Genomic DNA, 21,142 nt, shown 5'->3' with positions numbered 1-21,142 from the left:
GCAACAGGTTCTTTACAAGCTTTCCATGCTTCAGCAAAATCAGGATCCTCAGGGTACAAATTCTTGAGTTCTTCAAATCCAACTACTTCAACCTGCATTACTATAAGCAATAACTGCCTCCTACTTAGTGCATCTGCAACCCTGTTAGATTTTCCACTTCTATGCTTCAACACAAATGTATAGCTCTGCAAGAACGTTACCCACTTCATATGCCTCTAATTCAATTTACCTTGGCTATTTAGGTACTATAATGCCTGATGATCAGTATACAAAACAAATTCCTTTGGCAATAAATAATGCCTCCATTTCTTTAAGGCCTGAACTATTGCATAGAACTCTTGATCATAAATAGAATACTTCTTCTTTGCATCATTCAATTTTTCACTAAAATATGCAATAGGCTTACCTTCTTGGCTTAATATAGCCCCAATAGCACTGCCACTAGCATCACAGTCCACCTGGATCACTTTTCTAAAATTTGGAAGTGCCAACACAGGCTATTCTATCACCTTCTTCTTCAGTAGTTCAAAATTTCTCACAGCCACTGCAGTCCATTTGAACTCTTTTCTATCCCCTCTTATTGTATCAGTTAGGGGTGCACATATGCCACTAAAATTCTTAATAAACTTCCTGTAGAAACTGACCAGACCATGAAATGATCTTACCTTAGTAGCAAACCTTGGAGTAGGCCATTCCAAGATGGCTTTTACCTCCTCTGGATCCATTTTGAGACCTTCGAGTGATATAACAAACCCCAAATAGACTAACTCCCTTTTTGCAAAGACACACTTCTTTAGATTAATTAACAGTTTGTCTTCCCTTAGCCTTTCAAGGATAGTATGAATATTTAGTAAATGTTCTTCCAAAGTCTTGCTAAAAATTAAAATATCATCCAAACAGACAATAACAAATTTTTCCAAGAACTTCTTAAGTACCTCATTCATGAGCCGCATGAAGGTGCTTGGGGCATTTGTCAATCCAAAGGGCATGACTAACCACTCATAAAGACCCTCCTTGGTCTTGAAGGTTGTTTTCCACTCATCTCCTTCTCAAATCTATATCTAATGATAGCCACTCTTCAGATCTATCTTTGTGAAGTACTGAGCTCCACTCAAGCAGTCCATAAGATCATCCATCCTTGGCAAAGGAAACTGGTACTTGATGGTTATCCTATTTATAGCTCAGGAATCTATACACATCCTCCAATCTCCATCCTTCTTTGGTGCGAGTACTGCAAGTACTACACATGGACTCAAGCTCTCTTGAATCAAGCCCTTCCTCAATAGCTCTTGAACCTGTCTATTTAGCTCCTTTGTTTCAGTAGGAGTCATCCTATGAGTAGCTTTGTTAGGCAAACTAGCTCCTGGAATCAGATCTATCTGATGACTGATTTGCCTTACTGGTGGCAATCCATCTGGCACATTATCAGAGATAATATCTCCAAACTCCCCTAGTAAATTTGAAACTTCAACTGGTATTTCACTACTACCTTCTTTATCTTTCCTAGGAATCAAAGCATAGCACATCTGCCGATGTCTCATGCCGTCTAAAAACTTCCTTCCATCAACAAGACAAATCCTAGCACTGCTACATACCTTTTCACCTTTCTTTTTCATGGGCTTCAATTTGTGGTGAACTCCATCCTTTGTCAGAGAGTATGTGTTTGCATGTCCATCATGTATTGCATGTCTATCAAACTGCCATGGTCTACCCAACAATAGATGGCAAACATCCATTGAAATAACATCACAGAGAACTTCATCATGGTAACTCCCAATTTTGAATTTTACTAAACATTGTTCACTTACCAGGACCTTATGATCATCTTTTACCCAAGAAATCTGATAGGGCTGGGGATGTTTCTCCCTCTTGAGCTTCAACTTAGAGACCATCTCTTCTAATACCAGGTTATCAGTGCTACCACCATCAATGATCACATCACAACATTTATCCTCACACTTGCATCTAGTATGAAACAAACTCCTCCATTGTCCTAGTTCATTCTCACCACTTAGTAGGACTCTTTCATTTACCAAGGTCTCTCCTCTTTTTACATCCTCTGAATGTGATGATTGTGCATCCTCATCCACATGAGCAACCCTAGCTTAGCCCTCAGTTCTCCTATCTATCCTTCCTTGTCGTTGAGGGCATTCAAAGGCACGATGACCTTCTTCATTGCAATGGAAATAGGTACCATAGAAGCCTCCTCTTCCTTGTCCACATCCCCTACCTCTTCCTCTCTGATTTCCAAAGTCTTGATCGCGGGAGCGGTTGAAACCCTCATTCCTCTGGTTCTTGCTAGTACCCTCATCTTCATTTTTCTTTTGAGTTTCATTGCAGCCTTCAGATGATCTACCACTTCCCCTTCCTCCTTGACTGCACCATCTTTGTCTTCCTTCAAACCTCTTATTCAACTTCTCTTCAACTCGTAGGGCAAACTGGCATGCCTCTTCAACGCTGGTCATTCTTACCAGACTTAATTCCTCCTAGATGCTAGGTCGCAACCCACTGATATAATGAGCAACCTTCTCCTTATTTGCTTCTGCATGCCCTACTCTAATCAAGAGTCGGTAAAACTCCTCTGTATATTCTTGGACTGATCTTCCTGCTTGCTTTAACGCATGCATCTTCTTAAACAGATCCAGCTCATAGTCGACAGGAATGAACTGCTTCTTCAATTTGTCCACCATGCGATCCCATCTTGTGATCTTCTCCTTTCCTCTTCTATTTCTTTCCAATTGAACCTCTTGCCACCAGATTTTGGCATGGCCTTTTAGTTTGGCCTTTGCAAACTTAACCCTATCTGGGTCCCTGATATCCTCATACTCAAAGTATTCTTCCAGTTCATTGATCCAATCGATCAACTCATCTGGTTTCAGATTTCCTGAAAATACACCCACTTCAATTGTAGGTCTTTTCCCAAACTTAGTAATGGCCCTAAAAAGCCTCTCCTCTACAGGATTCAGAACTTCCCCATCAAATCCCTCTTCTGGTCCCATTACTTCTTCTTCATTGTCATCCTCACTGTTGTCACCTGCGGCAACATTTTCTCCTCTACGAAGCTCCTCTTGCAATGCCTACACCTACCTTTGGAGGACTCTAACCTCCTCAGGATTAATAGCTATGGCCCTTCCACCATGCTCTCTTTGTGGAGGCATCTTCTAACTCGAACCCACAACCGCACAGTCCTAGTGCAAACTGCCTCACAGTCAACGCTCTGTCTACACATTGAGAAAAACCAGCTCTGATACCACTTGATGGGGACACAACCCAAGAATAGAATGGAACCAACAGAAAAGGGAAAATTATATTAATTGATAAAATAAGCTAGTACAAATAGTGCAGAGAAAATAAACTTCAAAACATGCCCTAAGGGCTTACAATAGCATAAATCTGGAGATAATTTCTCCTTATGGCACCTCCTCTCAAACTCCACTTCGAACTGCCTTTTACAATGCCAAAAATCTCCTTAAATAGACCTTTGAGGGTTAAGGACTAGGAGTACATTCTAGAAAGTGCTAGTAGGCATCCACCGACCAAATAGAAGGTTCCAGAAGCGGCGTTAGAAGTCGGTGCAAATCTAGAAGAATCCAGAAATGGTAACCAAACTTCCGGGAGGCATAACTTTTGAACCGTAGCTCTGATTGATGAACCATTTACATTTTTGGAAAGCTCTCAAAGCGCTCTATAGCCCTATGGAAAAGCTTTGCTCATCCCCAATTTTTTTGTCCTTTTTAGGGTCATTTAATGTCCGTAACCTAACTTTAAAGCATTCTTAGGAGGTCTCCAAAACTCAAAAAACTGCCATAACTTTCAAACCGTGGGGCCTTTTGACCTGATTCTTTTTTTGGAATGCTCTAAATCACAATTGCATTCATCTGGCCAATTCACACCTTCTAGGTCACCAAAATGATGGCCAAATTGCATTCTCCTATTTTTTAAAGATTTTCAAACACACTAATAGTGGAACTGTGAGAGTTGGAACCTTTATTTGATGCAAATGGGTATCCAAAAATGTAAAGACATGACATAGAAACTAAGTCTAAGTACATTTTTTTGGGTGACACAAGATTGCCCTTATACCTCTGGATGCTCCTACATCATTTATTATCACTCATATAAAAATGGTACTCTCTCAATATTTTTTGATCCTCTATACTATCAAGTGCATGCCTATAAAGTATATGAACATAAATTGTTACTTGCACTAAATTGTAATATTGTGGTTGCACCTCTTCTTGTGGTGAAAGTGTGTAGTTTTTTGCAAAGTCAACAACTAAAAGTATAGTACCAACTGGAAATGTATTCTTACATATGCAAAATTTTCCATCAAGCCATCTAGAATATTGAAAGTATTTAACATATTTTGGTATAATCACACTCTTAAACTCATCCATATATGCATGACAACTAACTTTATCTGTAACTAGATCACACCTTCTTCCAATCTTCCCATCCTTCAATGGATATTCTGTAAGGAAACTTGAGAATAAAAAATATACCCATTTCCACATAACCCATAATAGATCTAAAATAAATACGGAATTAAAATCCACATGCAAGAGAATAGACAACATACCCACAAAATTGTGACACAAGATATATCCTGGAAAACCCTCATTGAGGGAAAAACCCAGCCTCCAAAAGCATCCATCACCATGTATTATTCATCAAAAATACCATTGCAATACAATCATGGAAGCCTTCATGTCCATAGCCACAACCGAGAAAACTATGTGAACAAGCATGAATCCACACATCCCATGCCATGCTTCCAGCCTTCAAAAATGCTCTCTTGGGTAACCTATCAAGCCTTGTCCCACTCGACTCTTTCCTTTCTCACTCTTCTCTCTCTACAACAACTACCCTTGTGGCTGCATATATTATAGCGAGTCTCACAAAACCACCAAGTGGTATTACATAAACTATGTGCTAAAACCATGTGCTACCTAACCCACTAACCCCACATTTAATATTGGACATTTAATTCTTTTCCCCAATAATAATTATATGAAATATTATCACAATGTTACAATACAACTCATCAAGAATATTCCATGGAAATCTTTACATGTTGCACATCCATCTAAGTACAACATTACATAATAAAATATAACAATATTATGCAATGTGTGCAACACCCATTATCTCACCAATCTCCCACTTGTATACATTGCATAGAGTCAATCCGTAGCCACATAAATGAACAAGGGAAAAATCCCTCCTAGCACATCCACCATCATGGATCAAAATACACCAAGTGCTCCATCCTAGTACCCGCAACAAAATCAGAGTATCCAGCATCTCAAACATGAATGATCTCACCTCCTATTATGCCACTACCAATACACATACATAGAAGCCATCCAAAGATAAAGCCACCCAACCTGTCACATTAGAAGATCATAAAATCCTATACCAACTAAAATTCCAAGCACAAAAACTTGATCCAACGGTAATCACATGTATCCGTAGTTGTCAAAATATCCATAGCTGAAATAACACCCACAGCAAGTGCCAACCCATCCAACTATCCATACCTCAAAGGTATAACAAGTGAATCTCATATCACCGACATATCCAATCTACAACCTACCATCACAAGCCTCAAAAGAAATACCTACCACATATATACCAAGAAGCTCCCACTGCAAAAGATAATGTCAAATCTATAACCAATCCACTCAACACATCTCAAAGAAGTGAATCCATGTAGTATCAAGAACATCCATAATACATAAACTGGTATTCTGCAAGAATAACTCTCATAAAAAGTCTCCAATAGTCTCCCAAATTCTCCACAACCAATAGAGGAAAAAGATAAAGTAATAATCATGTCATTTCTCACATGACATACATGAGCACAAACCAGTGATCACAATCTCTAACCAATCTCAAATCCAATGTAGGCAAAACTGAACATCCAAGAAGATGACCAAGACCAAAGAAACTATGCAAATCATAACCTCTATCATGTCCTTCTACACACACCTCCAGATGTAAATTGTGCAAGTATGATCTCCTCCATTAAACCCCAACAAGAAGCCTCAACAACACTCAAATCATACCATATAACTAATCATGGATGTAAGCCTCTCACAAGGAGATCAAACTCATAAAACCATTTCTAAACCAAGGAATATGTCCAATATAAAACCATCTCCCAAACTCAACTAACATAACAACATATGCACATGGAGATAACTAATTCTAAACCATCTCTCAAATGAACTCTCCAAAACTAACTCATGTACCATAGCTCAAGATCCATATCCATGAAAGACAAGCATAAATATAATGCAACTAAAAGAAGCAATGAGCTATACCTCTCAAGTAGCAAACTGCTAAGTAGACCAAGAGTGGGGAATGAGAATGCTCATCAAGATACCCAAGTCTCTAACCAAGACTCATCTAAGAAAAATCTCCTCTCAAGTCCATATTAGGTGACTGCTCCTCAGACTTCCTGCTGAGACCATCAACCATCCCAACAAATACTTCTCTAATCCAAGAGAAATCAGTATCACCACCATCTCTAAGTATCCATGAGCACCTGTAACCAATTAATCCATGCCAACTCCAAATGCAACATAAAAATATCATGAAGTATCCAGCTTATGATCAATGTACTCAATACCAAGAAACTAAACCAAGATTAATGTCAAAGTTCCAACCATGGCCTTAGAAACATAAACATGACAACATGATCTAACCATCTCAACTAAAGAGATAACATGCTCCACATGAACATACTATAACATGTCACAACTCTAAATGCATATCAAGAGTATACCATGACATAATAATGAAACCATCCTCATACCAAGGATAACATGCCAAATAAAAGCATAAACCACACCTTTACCAAGAACCTTGTGAGTCTTCAAGATGCAACCATCTCCATACATCATGAAGAAAACCATCACCACACACCATGAAGATAACAAGTGCACCATGCAAATGTCAAAGATGCTTTTGCAGCAACAAGATCTAAGACAAACCTCCAACATCTGCAAACACTCAATAAATATATCAATGCCAACAACTCCCACTCAACCATGGTACAAAGTCACCTATGACATCATAAAATCCATCTCCTACATGAAGATCTAAACCAAATTAGAAACTAATCTTGCACTATCACCCCATCACTGTCACAAGAACCCACTAAACTATGTATCTAAGCTATCCATGACACCATGATGAAAAATCCATCCTCTAACAATGAGAATCAACCAAGGCATCAAACCATCAAAGAACTCAAAATGTACATCATGAGCTCCTCAAAAGAAACAAAATAACCATGATCCTCAACCAAGAAAATATGCCACCATAAGTAAATAAAAAATTCAAGCTAATGAACATCAAGGATGTACCTGTATATACAATCATGTCATGCCAAAATCTATGACACCATGATCACATCCATGAATCAAGCATCTGGCTCTTAATGTGTCCAACCTATCAGCATAAAATAGTCAACCACAAGCTTCCACCATGACTATACCTGGTAACAACATCTCATTCCTTCTACAGGAAGATAAATCAACAAATCATGTGACTTAGGGCATAAACAACGCAAATCCAAGCCACCAATCTAAATATGCATCAATAATGAAAGATCAATGGGCAAAGATAACCCATAACCAAGCCATAAATGCAACCTATAAGTATAGACCACTTACAACACTACACAACTTGTAGATCCAACAATTCATCATACATATCCAAACCAAACACTGATAACCATATCATCATGAAACCAATATGAAATATGAACTGAGTATACAATGACATAAAATCTTAAATCTCTAATGCCATAAACTCACAATGTTACCATAGTCAAAATATATCTATAAACTATTTAGATTAATATATCAACAAATAAATCATGCCAAACCTACACAAAATTTGAACCAATGTGTAGAGCTCTCCAAGAGCTTTCTGTTGACTACTCAAAGTCTAAAATCTGACTCTGTATGCCCAAGTTATGCTCCAATTTGTGCTCAAAATAAATAAGATCTAATTTTAGGGCTCTTAAAACCAAAAAAAATATCAAAATCATAGAACCAAGCCTATACCATGTTGTAGTGCTCTGAATTAGCTTTCCAGTGCCTATAAGAACTCTAAAATCTGATATTCTAAAAAAAAGTTATGGTCGTTTTACTAAAACAGTCTTTTTACCATTTTCACTATGATTTTTCCTTTTTCCTTTTTTGTGACGAAAATTTTGACAAGATTAAATTTGACGGCCATCATGGGCTGAAACCAAAAAACTCTTTCATTTTCTCTGAACATGGCCAAATTAGGGCATATTATATATCAAAATTTATGAAAATTTTGACCCAGATCCAATGGTGAGGTCTGTTTTTACCCAGGAGGTCATTTCTGCATGCTACCTCCCAAAACTCTCATTTAAAAGAAACATCCAAAAAATCTTTTTGTCCAACAATTTCATATGCCCAAATCTTTTAACATTCCATCATAATAGAAAATCCAAAACTCTCAGATCTACAATAAATCACTCATATATCTTGCCCTTTCTTTTATCCTCTCATGCATTCCCATGGATTCAATCTAGGATTACAAAAATAAAACCATAGCTCTGATACCACTTGTAAGGAAACTTGGCAATAAAGAATATAACCATTTTCAAATAATCCATAATAGATCTAAAATAAATATGAAATTAAAATCCACATGCAAGAGAATAAACAACATACTCACAAAATTATGACACAAGATATACCTAGGAAACCCTCATTGAGAGAAAAACCCAACCTCCAAAAGCATCCATCACCATGTATTATTCAACAAAAATACCATTGCAAAATACAACCATGGAAGCCTTCATGGCCATAGCCACAACTGAGCAAACTATGTGAACAAGTATGAATCCACACATCCCATGCCATGTTTCCAACCTTCACAAATGCTCCCTTGGCTAACCTATTAAGCCTTGTATCACTCGACTCTTGCCTTTCTCACTCTTCTCTCTGTACAAAATTACCCTTGTGGCTGCTTATATGGTAGCAAGTCCCACAAAACCATCGAGTGGTATTACATAAACCATGTGTTAAAATCATGTGCTACCTAACCCACTAACCCCACATTTAATATTGAGCATTGAATTATTTTCTCCAATAATAATTATATGAAATATTATTACAATGTTACTGTTAGTGTAAATAAATATTTACTTATTGCACTTAAGTTTACTTAGGTTAATGCATTATTTAATTATTTTGTATTATTTTATTTGTGAGACACTTAGGAGTTTCTGCACTCTTGTGAGTTGTCTTGATGACATCACAGGGGTCCGCACCTCTTTTAAGCACATGTTGTCTACAACACAAAAATCTTCTACACACATATGACACTTTGTCATTCTTATCCATTCATCTAGAATGTTGGATAAGGTGCTTAGTTGTCTTATCTTCTGGTTGTTTCTAGAGACATTCCAAATGCTTCCTGAGAGGCCTTTATATACAAGCACTCCTAGTGTGTTTCAACATCGCATTCTAAACAAAGAAATGTATTTGGACATACTCTGATTAATTGATCATATCCATTTTTGATCTACTGTGTGCTTGTGTTTGAGTTCTTAGTTCCTAGGTAAATTTTTCCCTTAGGAAAATTCTTACATGGTATCAGAGCAACTTGAAGACTTTCTCATCACATAGCCATTTTGAGACCATGCTTGCTTCATCACTGCAGCCTGACTCTGGAGTATTGCAAAAATTGAGAGTGTGCAGCATTAGATCTGACCTCACCATGGCATCCAGCATGTTGATTCGGTAAAAATCAGCTACAAAGTTGCCTACCCTAGGCTAAAGTCGATTGTGAGGTAATTTTTTTTTTGCAAATCGGCACTCAAAGGACCAATTTGCAAAATTGGTATGATCATTTCAAATCTGTACATTTAATTTTTAGATCTACATTTTTTTTCATTTGCATCTCTTCTATTTTTTTCTGATCTGCATTATTTTTCAAAAACAATTTGGCCATAGGGCCATAGGAGAGATTTTTTACAAGTGAAGATTGAAGTTTGTTGGTGCAAATATGATATTTGTATCATAGTTAGAAGGTCAAAAAACTACCAGATCAAATATTATTTCATCCAAATCAGACATCTGAGGCAAAATCTAGAGTGATTTTTTTTTTGGAGGTGCGGTGGTGATTCAAAAAAAATAACAACAGCAACGATTTTCAAATAGTAATATCTTCCTCATACGGACTCCTTTTTGAGAGCAATTTTTTTTTGTTTTGGGGTAGGATTTTGTGATGTACACATTGGTGCAGGTGGTTTGAGATCTTTGTTTTTGAATTTTTTTGCAACTCCAAAATCTCAAATTTTGCCACTTAAAATGCTTGGTACGAGCTCATTTGGACTCCAAATCATGTTCTATTTTTTTTGAAAGTGCATTATTTTTTGTCTACTTTCTAGATCTGCAATCACATTATAGGTTTTATAGATAGAAATACTACTTTCAAAAATAGGCCCTAAATTGGCAAGTGGTTTTTAAGTGCCAACATCATCTTTTTCAGGGGGGGTTCTTTGATTCTTTGGGGGTTCATTGATTGATCTCATGGAGTCTTGTCAAATTTGTTAGTTTGGTATTAGACCACAATTGACAAAAAGAAACTATTACAAATGGAGGATTTTGATAATTGACCATCTAAGAGAACATCCAGGATTGCTTCCTTATCTCTATTCAATGCCACCGCATTTTGATTGGACATATATTATCAAGCTTAATCAATTTCTATGTCAAAGTATGAGTAGAGAATCTTTTGGTCCTCTTAGATTAGCACATTTTCCTTGTGATATTTGGTGGTCTATTTGGGAAGCATATGGAGATCCATGTGATCCTCCATCTCTAGTGGACTTTCTACATCTAGTCACTCTAGCTATGGTTTCTTCAACCTCAAATGAGATCACACCTCCAGCTCTTGTTGCTCCTACTGATCCTATTTCAGCTATAGATGCTTTGGAATCAGTGCAGCAGGATACTTTATGTCTTCCTACTCTACCTTCATGTGAAGACTTCCTTTTAGACATTGCACAGTTATTTGTGGAGTTTCACATTGAAGATGTGGGAGACATTCTTGATGACATTCATCTTCTTTTTGAGGTGGATACTTCATCCTTTGCTGCAGTGATAGATTCATGTACTTCAGCACTGCAGGGTACTCATGGTCTTCTAGGTGATGATTTCTTGCCAGACATTTCAGTTTTGTTCTCGGAGTCAAACATAGTAGATATGGGAGAATTTTATGATGATTTCTCACTTCTCTTTACTGAGGAGTCTTCTACAGTTATTGTGAGGGCCCACTCTAACCCTCAACTCCATGCTCTGCATTATCAATCCTTCCAGATTGGTGTGATTGTGGATTCTTCTTTACAACATGTGCAGGTGGTCTCTTCATCAGTTGAGAAGATTGTTGGTTTCCTAAGATAGGTTCTACCTCCTTCCTTGTTTGATCTGATCTTCTCTTCAGCAATTTTAGAGGAAGCCATCATCAATATCGACACAAGGACTTTTGGATAGGCTTTAGAGACACCAATCATCATAGAGATTCCTTCTCCATATAGGGGACACATCTCATAGGTACCTTTTCTCTTGTTTTTTCCAAAGGGAAGGAACATCATTCAAAGGTCATGGATTAGCTTCTACATCAGAGTATTTCTCACTGATCGGCACACTACTTTTAAGGTGGGGACTACCTCATCTCCTTCTTCTCTTTTTTGGGGTAAACTTTTTCCTCATAGGAGGTTTTTTCCTTCTTCATTCTTTCTTGTATATACATGGATGTATGTCATAATGGGGGGTCTTGATTACTCCATCCATCCATGCATCCTCTTTCATCTCTCTTTTTGGGGGAGGATTTTTCCGATGAGGTTTTCCCTCTTTCCCTGCTTTATGAGAGATTTGCATTTTTATTATGTACATGGGTACCTAATATGGCCTAGTAGCCAAGACCCATTATGCATCTTCATCCTAGTTCATAAGCTTAAGGGCATTCCCCTAAGTTCCACTTATGGGGGGGTGTTGGTGTAAATAAGTATTTACTTATTACACTTACTTAAGTTTACTTAGGTTAATGCATTATTTAATTATTTTGCATTATTTTATTTGTGAGACACTTAGGAGTTTCTACACTCTTGTGAGTTGTCTTGATAACATCATAGGGGTTCGCACCTCTTTTAAGCACATATTTTCTACAACACAGGAATCTTCTACACACATATGACTCTTTGTCATTCTTATCCATTCATCTAGAATGTTGTATAAGGTGCTTAGTTGTCTTATCTTCTGGTTGTTTCTAGAGACATTCTAGGTGCTTCCTGAGAGGCCTTTATATACAGGCACTCCTAGTGTGTTTCAACATCACATTCTAAATAGAGCAATGTATTCAGACATACTCTAATTAATTGATCATATCCATTTTTGATCTACTGTGTGCTTGTGTTTGAGTTCTTAGTTCTTGGGTGAATTTTCCCCTTAGAAAAATTCTTACAGTTACAGTACGACTCATCAAGAATATTCCATGAGAATCTTTACATGTTGCACATCCATCTAGGTACAACATTACATAATAAAATAAAATAATAAAATATAACAATATTATGCAATGTGTGCAACACCCATTATCTCAACATATTCAATAGTTTTGAATATTTTTACCTCAACTAATTATTGTCCAAAAGTAGTCAAAGCATTTTTATGCAAACGTTCATCTAACAAGGAAAGATGCTGCACATATCACATGTACTAGAAAGACATGCATTGAAAATAAACTATTGATCATGAGGTGGCTTACAAAACAAACTTGATATGAAATCCTTTATAGTTTGAGGTGGTATTTTTATACCACATTCTTGCAACATTTCTTTACTATGCATGGTACCATGTATGGATCAAAATACATCATAATGGTAATGAAATTGAATATGAGTTTTACAACAACATGTGATTCTTTCCTTGTTAATCCTTACATACCATGGTTCACACTTTTCAAAAGATCTTTGGCTAATGGTAATATTTAATACCTTACCATCTACAAATTTTTTAAAGAATTCAATTTGAGTCATGTCCAAAAGGTGTTTAGGATGTGGATCATGTATTTTTGACCCAATTCTCAATTTATGAACATCTCTTGAATTAGGTGATACTCTTGTATTATCATGCCAAAAAATTTTAATCAAACTTTTGACTTCACTAGTAAGTTTCATATCACATCTTGGGAGTCTACCACTAGAAGTCCATAAAATATTTACTGGATCACATTCAAAGTTAACCCTTCTCTTTACAACTCTTTCTAAAGTCTTACAATTCACATTAAGATATCCACTTATGTTGCTAATCAATCTTTTGTTAGATGTTGATTTGTTAACTAAAGCTATTGTTATTGCTCATCATGCTACATTCTTATCTTTAGACCGACTTCTCTTTCTGATAACATCAAAGACACTAGCAATAGTGGATACAACTTTTTTCAAAGACTCATTTTTATTTTTGGGTTTTGCATACATTCCCAACCTTCTCATTACTTTTTGCATTTTAGACATTTTAATTAGTTGCAACATTAACTTACATTGAAACCCAAATTTTTTATTATTAAAAAAAGTCTATACAATCTATAAGCATGTGTCCTAATTTGTCTCCGTGCACTAGTATAAAAACAACAATATATTACTAAATAAACTACTAAAATTTGTAGATATGTGACTAATTTTGATCACGTGACCAATGGTAGTTTATTGCCAGACATTTATCTCCCAACTAAATTTATGACTAAACTATTTTAATCATTGATTAGGTCATTGATTTAGTCATATATTTTTGTTACTTGGTAGTTTATATGGTAGTTTACTTGGTAATTTTGGTAGTTTATTTGGTAGTTTTTAAAGTAGTATATATGGTAGTATATTTGGAAGTTTATTTGGTACTATTTTTGGTAATTTTTTGGGTAGTATATATAGTAGTATATTTGGTAGTTTATTTGGTAATTTATTTGATAGTACATATGGCAACATATTTGGTAGTTTATTTAATCATTAATTTAGTCATATTAGGGCATGATGGAATTGAACCACCATCCTCCTACTTATAAAGCAGGTGCTCTTCCATTGAGCTAGTACCCTTTAAAGATTAATGCAAACAATTGATAAAGTTGTCTTCCCAACTTTAGATCTACCATAATCATGGTCATTGTAACATGGTATACTCTTCTCAAAGAATACAAATTTTAGTTATTATGAAAAATAATAATCTAAATCTTTATCAATAACAATTCAAGAATTAAAAATTGACCATTCTTGCATTTTAAAATTATATTTCATGTGTCAATTATACTTCTCTGAATTATTTTAGTGATAGACTCTTATAAAATATAATTTGGAGCACTTTGGCCATAAACAAATATTGTTTCTTGTGCTAACTTCTCAGAAAAAGATACAAATGATTAGGAAATTTATGTCAAGAAAATAGACCTTTGCATTAAAATGAAACATCAAACCCCATTAAAAAATTACATCTATTAAAAACTATGAAACACAATTAATTGAAATAATCACTTTTTAACATATGGAGGTGCCAAAGGATCAAATATTTCCTCTTCCTTATGCTTACGTGGGTGATAAGAGTATTCATTACACCTGATGTTGACATTTATTGAACCTTACTCTACAAACAATGTAAAAATAGGAATTTGATAAAAATAAGGCACATGAAAAAAAAGTTTTTATCAATGATCTATAATTAAGTTATTCCTAGTAATAGGTAAAGGGGTGCCAATTCATAAATGTAACAATGGACTAAATAGTATGTTTATGATAAATTGCTTTAAAAAACCTAAAACAAAAGGAAATAATGGACTAGTAAAGTCTGGTAAGCAATGGCTATGCTTCACTTGTTGATAACTTCAATTATAGGATAAGCCTCATAACATACATTGATGAATCCTAAGATGGTTGATCATAACCATAAATTTCATATCCTTGACCATAATGTAATGTCCCCTTTTTAGAGCTAGATTTGAATGATAATAGAGCCTAAATACAAAGTTAAAGAAAAAATAAATTAAATATAATAATAATAATAATAATCATGTTAAATAAATAATAATACACTATGAAATATTATTATTTGAATTATTATAATAAAGGGGAAAAAATATTGTTAATGATATTACATAATATAATTTATTATTACAAATATGATTAAGAAGTAACATATAACATAATATTATGAATCATCTATTTTAAAATGATGAATATAATTAAAATAAAATATTAGATTGTGATTATAATCTTATCCCAAGTCAATATTTTAATAGTACAGATATAATAATAAATATGAAAATATAACATATCATTATAAATACTAGAAATTGCACCTTAGTAAGGTGCAATAGGTACACCGAAGCTATATTCAAAGTCAATAATCAATTCAAATAATTGCATTCCAAGTACTAAAGATGGAAAATAATGAATTTCAGTTAGGTTGGGAAAAAAAATCTTGAATGTGGAGTGATTATGCCTAATTGCAAGACAAATTGATAGGCTAGACAAGAGGGGGGGAATGACATTTACATGAAATTTGCACCCAAAATCATAATAGGTAAGCCCTGAAAAATAATCTATAAGCTTTTGAGGGAATTTGTTAATGTTTAATCCACACCAAAACAAACTCTAAGCTAGATACAAGGACATCCAATCTATACCAATTTTAGACCAAATAATTAACACTACTTTAGGAAAAAATAAATTAGGACTCTCTTCTTATAAAAGAAAGGAAAAGAGTTGAATTCATTATAAGATGAATATTCTAAATACAACTTCCCTTCCAAAGCTTCCCCACAATCTAATCTATACAAAATAATAATTTTTTCTTGAACAGGGATGCATCTCATTCTGGGTAGGGAAAATCAAAACATTTGATGTTATCACTCTTCTTTTCTTTGAATTTCATCACCAATTAATCTAGTTAAGAAAAAAATGGAAATAAAAGATCCAAATATTCTATTGTTCCAAAAAAAGAATAGTCTTTGTTCTACAAAATAACTTGCTCTACCTCAATTTTCCCATGTGTAAACAATCCTTCAAATTGAAAGAAAACCTAACTAAATCCCAAAAATAACAAAGGAAATGAGAAACACTACTTGCCTAACCTCAACTCTCCCTCAACTTCTACAACCAATCCCTTAAAATCAAACCCAAAATCCTCCCCTTAAATCACAAGACTAATCTGAATCAATGGAAATAAGAAAGTCAATGTCAAAAGAAGAAATGCAAACAAGAATAATTTGTCAATCAGTAGTCCAGTGGGGATGAGTATTGAGTGAGGCAATTATCTCATTTTAAATGACCGACCACACAACCACACATAGATAAGAAAATTTCAACACCTCAAAAACATAAAACATGCAAGTGGAGATGAAGATGAAGAAGATCAGTTGGAAACAAAATCAACCATTCACTACTTTTTCTGCTAACATTTCTACATAATCCAGAATAAAATAGAAAAAGTCTAAATCACAATGTCTTGATCATCTTGAAAGCCTCGAGATATAGTTTGGACCTCGATGCCAAAAGTGAACTGATTCACATCAGTATAGGTATGCAAAAAATAATTAATTTTACATGAGGGCTCACAAAGACATTACGAACAAAAAAACACAAAAAATGGTGGAGCTCCAATTAGGAAGTTGAAAGAGGCTCACTAAACTTGTGGACAATTTCAAAGATTACATTGACCAAGTCAACCCATATGTTTGTTTGAATTTAAACGAAGGGCCATCTGCAAAGGCCATAAAAAGTGTCTACAGAGTATGGTAAATTCATTGAAGAAAAGATGTGAAACTGAGAAAAAAGCAAGACAAAGACAGAAATATGCTCTTCAATTATACAACCAAACTAGAAATGAAGAAATTTCTCAAATGATCATAGCATCATATGTGGATTGGTACGAGAATGAAAGAAATAAATGTAGGGGATTAAGCTTTTTCCAATGGGTTACACTCATTGGACAAGCTGACTTATCCAATGTTTGTATTGAAGTTAAAAGTAGATGCTAAGGATAGATTGGGTCAGAATTATATACATTTAGTAGCAAAAGGAATTAAGGGTCACTTAGTTGGGGATATTTTATTGAAATCATCCTCATTAGATTTGATGTATGCAACCAATGATGGGGAAGAACACCACCCTTGCACTTTGCATCTCAGATAGTGACTGCAAAAATGGCTGAGAAATTAATGGGTTGTTCACTTCAGCAAACTAAAGGCCTCGATACTAACATTTCTCTAGCCAAAAAATTACTTGAGCAAACTAGCGGCTTTGACTGTGAATGCTAGCATATGGAAATCTATGTCAAATTCAATATGCTATGAAGCACATTTTTTGGAAATTTGCACCATTTGATACAATCCAATCATCACTCTTATACCTTTGTGATTGATTCCCGAGTAATCAAAACAAAATTTGAGACCCAAAGAGATTCAAGTCAGCAGAAGATGTTCATTGAGAATTCATTCTTTTAATAGTTGAGTACTAAAAAAATAGTTTGAAACTAAAAAAATTAAGCCAGAAGAATTATAAATATGGTGTCTATTATTCTTGCATTGTATCATCAATTTTTCCATAATCTTCTTGTCCTTTCTTTGCATGCTCTTCTGTTCTAAGATCTAGGGTATTCTCAAGCTCTATAACCTACTTATTCAACTCTTGAAGTTGTGCTTCCAGAATTTCTTTAGTAGAAAGATCATCTTGAAACTGGCCATTAACATGATCAATCTCAATCTGAGCTTTGTCTCTAGACAATCATTTCTTCTTATGAGCTAAATAGGTTATTTTATCTATTTTTTGCACGCATAATGTCCATAGTGTTTGATGCCATAACTAACATCTTTCCCAGTTTAATAACCTTGTCTTCGAGTCCTAAAATATCATATAATTTGAGAACCTAACTCTGGGATTCTGATTTTATTAATTTTTCTTCATATTCTTGTATCTGAGCCTTTAGTTGATCTTTCTCTATCACTAATTTGGATTGCATAACATGCAGGGTTGCCATTGCACTTTCTCTAGGAGACTAACTTCTTTTGCAGTTCCTTGATGAGATTGGACATTTTCCACTAATCTCTTGTCTTCTTCAATGGTAGTTTGTAATTGTTTTTGAATATGTTCTTTTTTAGCAATAAGTAGGTTTGTTTGGATAAGTTCAACATCATATGACTCACTTATTTGTTCCTTCTCATCAAATAATTCTTACAACTCAAGTTCTCATTTTTTAGTAACTTCTTCTACACCGTTCAATCTTGAGGACAAGGCATTCAAATGTCAAATGATTTCAATCTTTCAGTTGACTGTTTCTCCAAAATTTCCTTGCTACCTTCAACTTTATCTACTTTCATGGCCAAATCCTACAAAGTTTCTATAAATTAATCATGTATCATCTTCACAGAAAACAACTCTGAGTCCAAACCTCTCCAAAGTTTTGCATCTTCTCTATGCTTCAATTTAAGCTTGTCTTTTTCATTGCTGATGTGGTGTAACTTTAGTTCAAGTTGAAGTATTTGATCTGAAGACTTCTTCATCTTGGAATTCAGATTTTGAAGGTCAGTATTTGTGCTAGCCTACTCTTGCACAAGTGTTTCTATAGTTTAGTTTGGAAGAGTGAAACTTTTAGTGGATCATGAGTCTCTTCTTGTTTGAGGATTTCTACTCATGAGTCCAAGAAGAGGCCTTCTAACAAAATTAGATCCATTAAATCTGCTACCACTACTTTTCTATAATGACAATTGAAATGTTATCATTCTCAATACTTTTCTTGGCTTGGCTTTTCTCAACTTAAATTGTATTTGTAGTCCTACAGTATTCAAATATATGGGATAACATTCATAAAAATCACTGGCATATCAACATCACAAGTAATGAACACACCACCCTTCCAGTTTATCACCCTTCGCCATTGCTAAGGCAAGAATTGGGACTCTTGCACTACAATTTATGGGGGTTTGTAGACAATATCACTGTACCCCTTGAAAATGTAGAGTCTCAATCTATACACATTGAACAAGAAAATAAGGACAAGGAAGAAAATTCAACACATCCTGATATCAAAGATGAGTACTAGGATCTTGGAAGTGGTGGTTGGATATGTGCCAAAATTGGGGTGGATAGAGGCACCTATGGTAATAGGGGAAATAGATGTGGGTATTTCACCCTCGAAAGGAAGCTACACATGTTGAGTATTTAATGGATGATTTCTTGCAAAGGCTAATAATAGATGAGATCGAATTACACAATGAAGTGCTTTCCAATATGGTGCTTAACAACCGCATTGCAAAACTCATTGGCATCCATCTAGAAATGTAGGCTGCCTATGTTTTTGAATGACCTCAAGCATTACGCATCTAGGAAAATCCACTAAATCTTCTAATAAGTTTGAGTAAAGAGCCATTTTAATAGATAAAATTTGGCATGCCGCCGGTGACCACTTAGCCCATGTTGACTGGTATGCTAAGAGTATAGTATTAGGAGGAATTTATACAACAACAAAGCTTTACATGCTAACTGATTACTCACCAGAGTTTAGGTAGACTTGGTCATTTCTAGACAACCATGTTTGAAATGCACTTGATTGCCCAAAAATGCTCCAGAGGCCACACAATTGGTAGCAGGTTTATTGCTGCAAGAATTTGTAGATTTCCCCACTAAAATGAAACCCTAACCAATCCATAGAGGAATTTTTCTATAAGACTAGGGAACCAAAATACAGTATAAAAATAATCTATAGAATGATATTGAGCATACCTATAAAATGTGCTTGTTGTTAGAATAATAAATTAATTACACCTACCATGCAACTGTGGACATATAGATCATCTCCCATGTGCAGCCAACTATAGCTATCCAAGAACCATCCAACATAGCACTTTGCATGGCTTTCCCTAGCTGGACCTCCACCATAGCTCTCAAATCCACAAGAAGAATATCAAGAACTTATTCAAGAGTGGTAGATCACCACACACCACTAGATAATGTTGCGATAAAAGGGCGAACGCCGATTTCCAATGTCTCTATCATGAATGACAAATTCTTGCTATTCTACACAATAGGATCTATGTCCATTCTCCCAATTAACCTTTTCACATTAAAGATCACACTTTTGAAGAGAAGTTCTAGAGGCTTACAATATGGAACTATAAATTTTACACTGGTAGATGGAGTGTCGCCCCGGAATAGAACATAAGAGGGCATAGTCCTCTGTCTTCCTAGATTTTGCAGAAGTTCCACCTTTGAGTCTCTCTACACTGCCACATGAAATTTGTAGGTTCGCAAATTGATTTCGATGGCCATCTCCACAAAGGGAGTGCCTCCTTACACATCCAGACTCACCGCCACTGTGTAACCTATTTCTCTGTTGCTCATTTTGGTGCTTGAATTGTTTACCAAAAAACCCTTGTATCCTCAAAACTTCCTTCAACAAAGCTGAAAACTATGAGGAGCTATTTCGTTTGAAGATTTGAACTGTTGAAAGACAAATCGTGAAACAAGCAATACGAGCCCTTCAAAGAGAATCAGACGTGGAATAAAATTTTTGCTAACTTCAACCAAGCTTTGAAGGTACTCGAATTCATTGTTGTATTGAGCTCGATGGTTATGAATTAATTGATGCCTATTTTTTAATAACCAACACATTTTTTAACCTTTGGCATGATAAATTCAATTCTAGGAGAAGGCATTTTGAATGTAAAAATAAAATAGTCTATCGCTAGAATGCCATAAGGTTAAACACATATTTTAAAAAGTTAATCATTAATTATCCTTGAGAACCTTTAATTCTTATATATTTTGAGATATTAAGGATAAAATAAAAAGTAATTTAGATATATAGTGATATTAAAATAAGAATATTTAATGATAATTTTAAATAAATAATATATATAAGTTTGATTTTTTAAAAATTTCTTTCATATATAATATAATTGTTTATATATGTTTTGTTCTTTAGGTAGTAATGAAAAACATAATGGAATATGTTATGTTTACAAGTATTATAAAGTGTTCACTTCAAAGTTTTCTATAATAACTAAATAAATATTCCCTAATAATTTCATAGTACAACTACATTAA

The 21,142-nt window shown here is 34.9% G+C and overlaps 1 pseudogene; it reads left to right on the top strand.

Annotated features, from left to right (window-relative positions):
* LOC149572972 (uncharacterized) overlaps positions 1–19,736 on the top strand; it is a 42,307-nt pseudogene extending 22,571 nt beyond the window's left edge.
* The last annotated feature ends 1,406 nt before the right edge of the window (positions 19,737–21,142 follow it).

The sequence above is a fragment of the Cupressus sempervirens genome, chromosome 2 (assembly GCF_028749045.1).
Source record: "Cupressus sempervirens isolate cs-2001-9-10 chromosome 2, ASM2874904v1, whole genome shotgun sequence".
Classification (NCBI taxonomy): Eukaryota; Viridiplantae; Streptophyta; class Pinopsida; order Cupressales; family Cupressaceae; genus Cupressus; species Cupressus sempervirens.
Note: the sequence above shows the minus strand (reverse complement) of the source record. Positions and strands in the feature narration are given on the sequence as shown.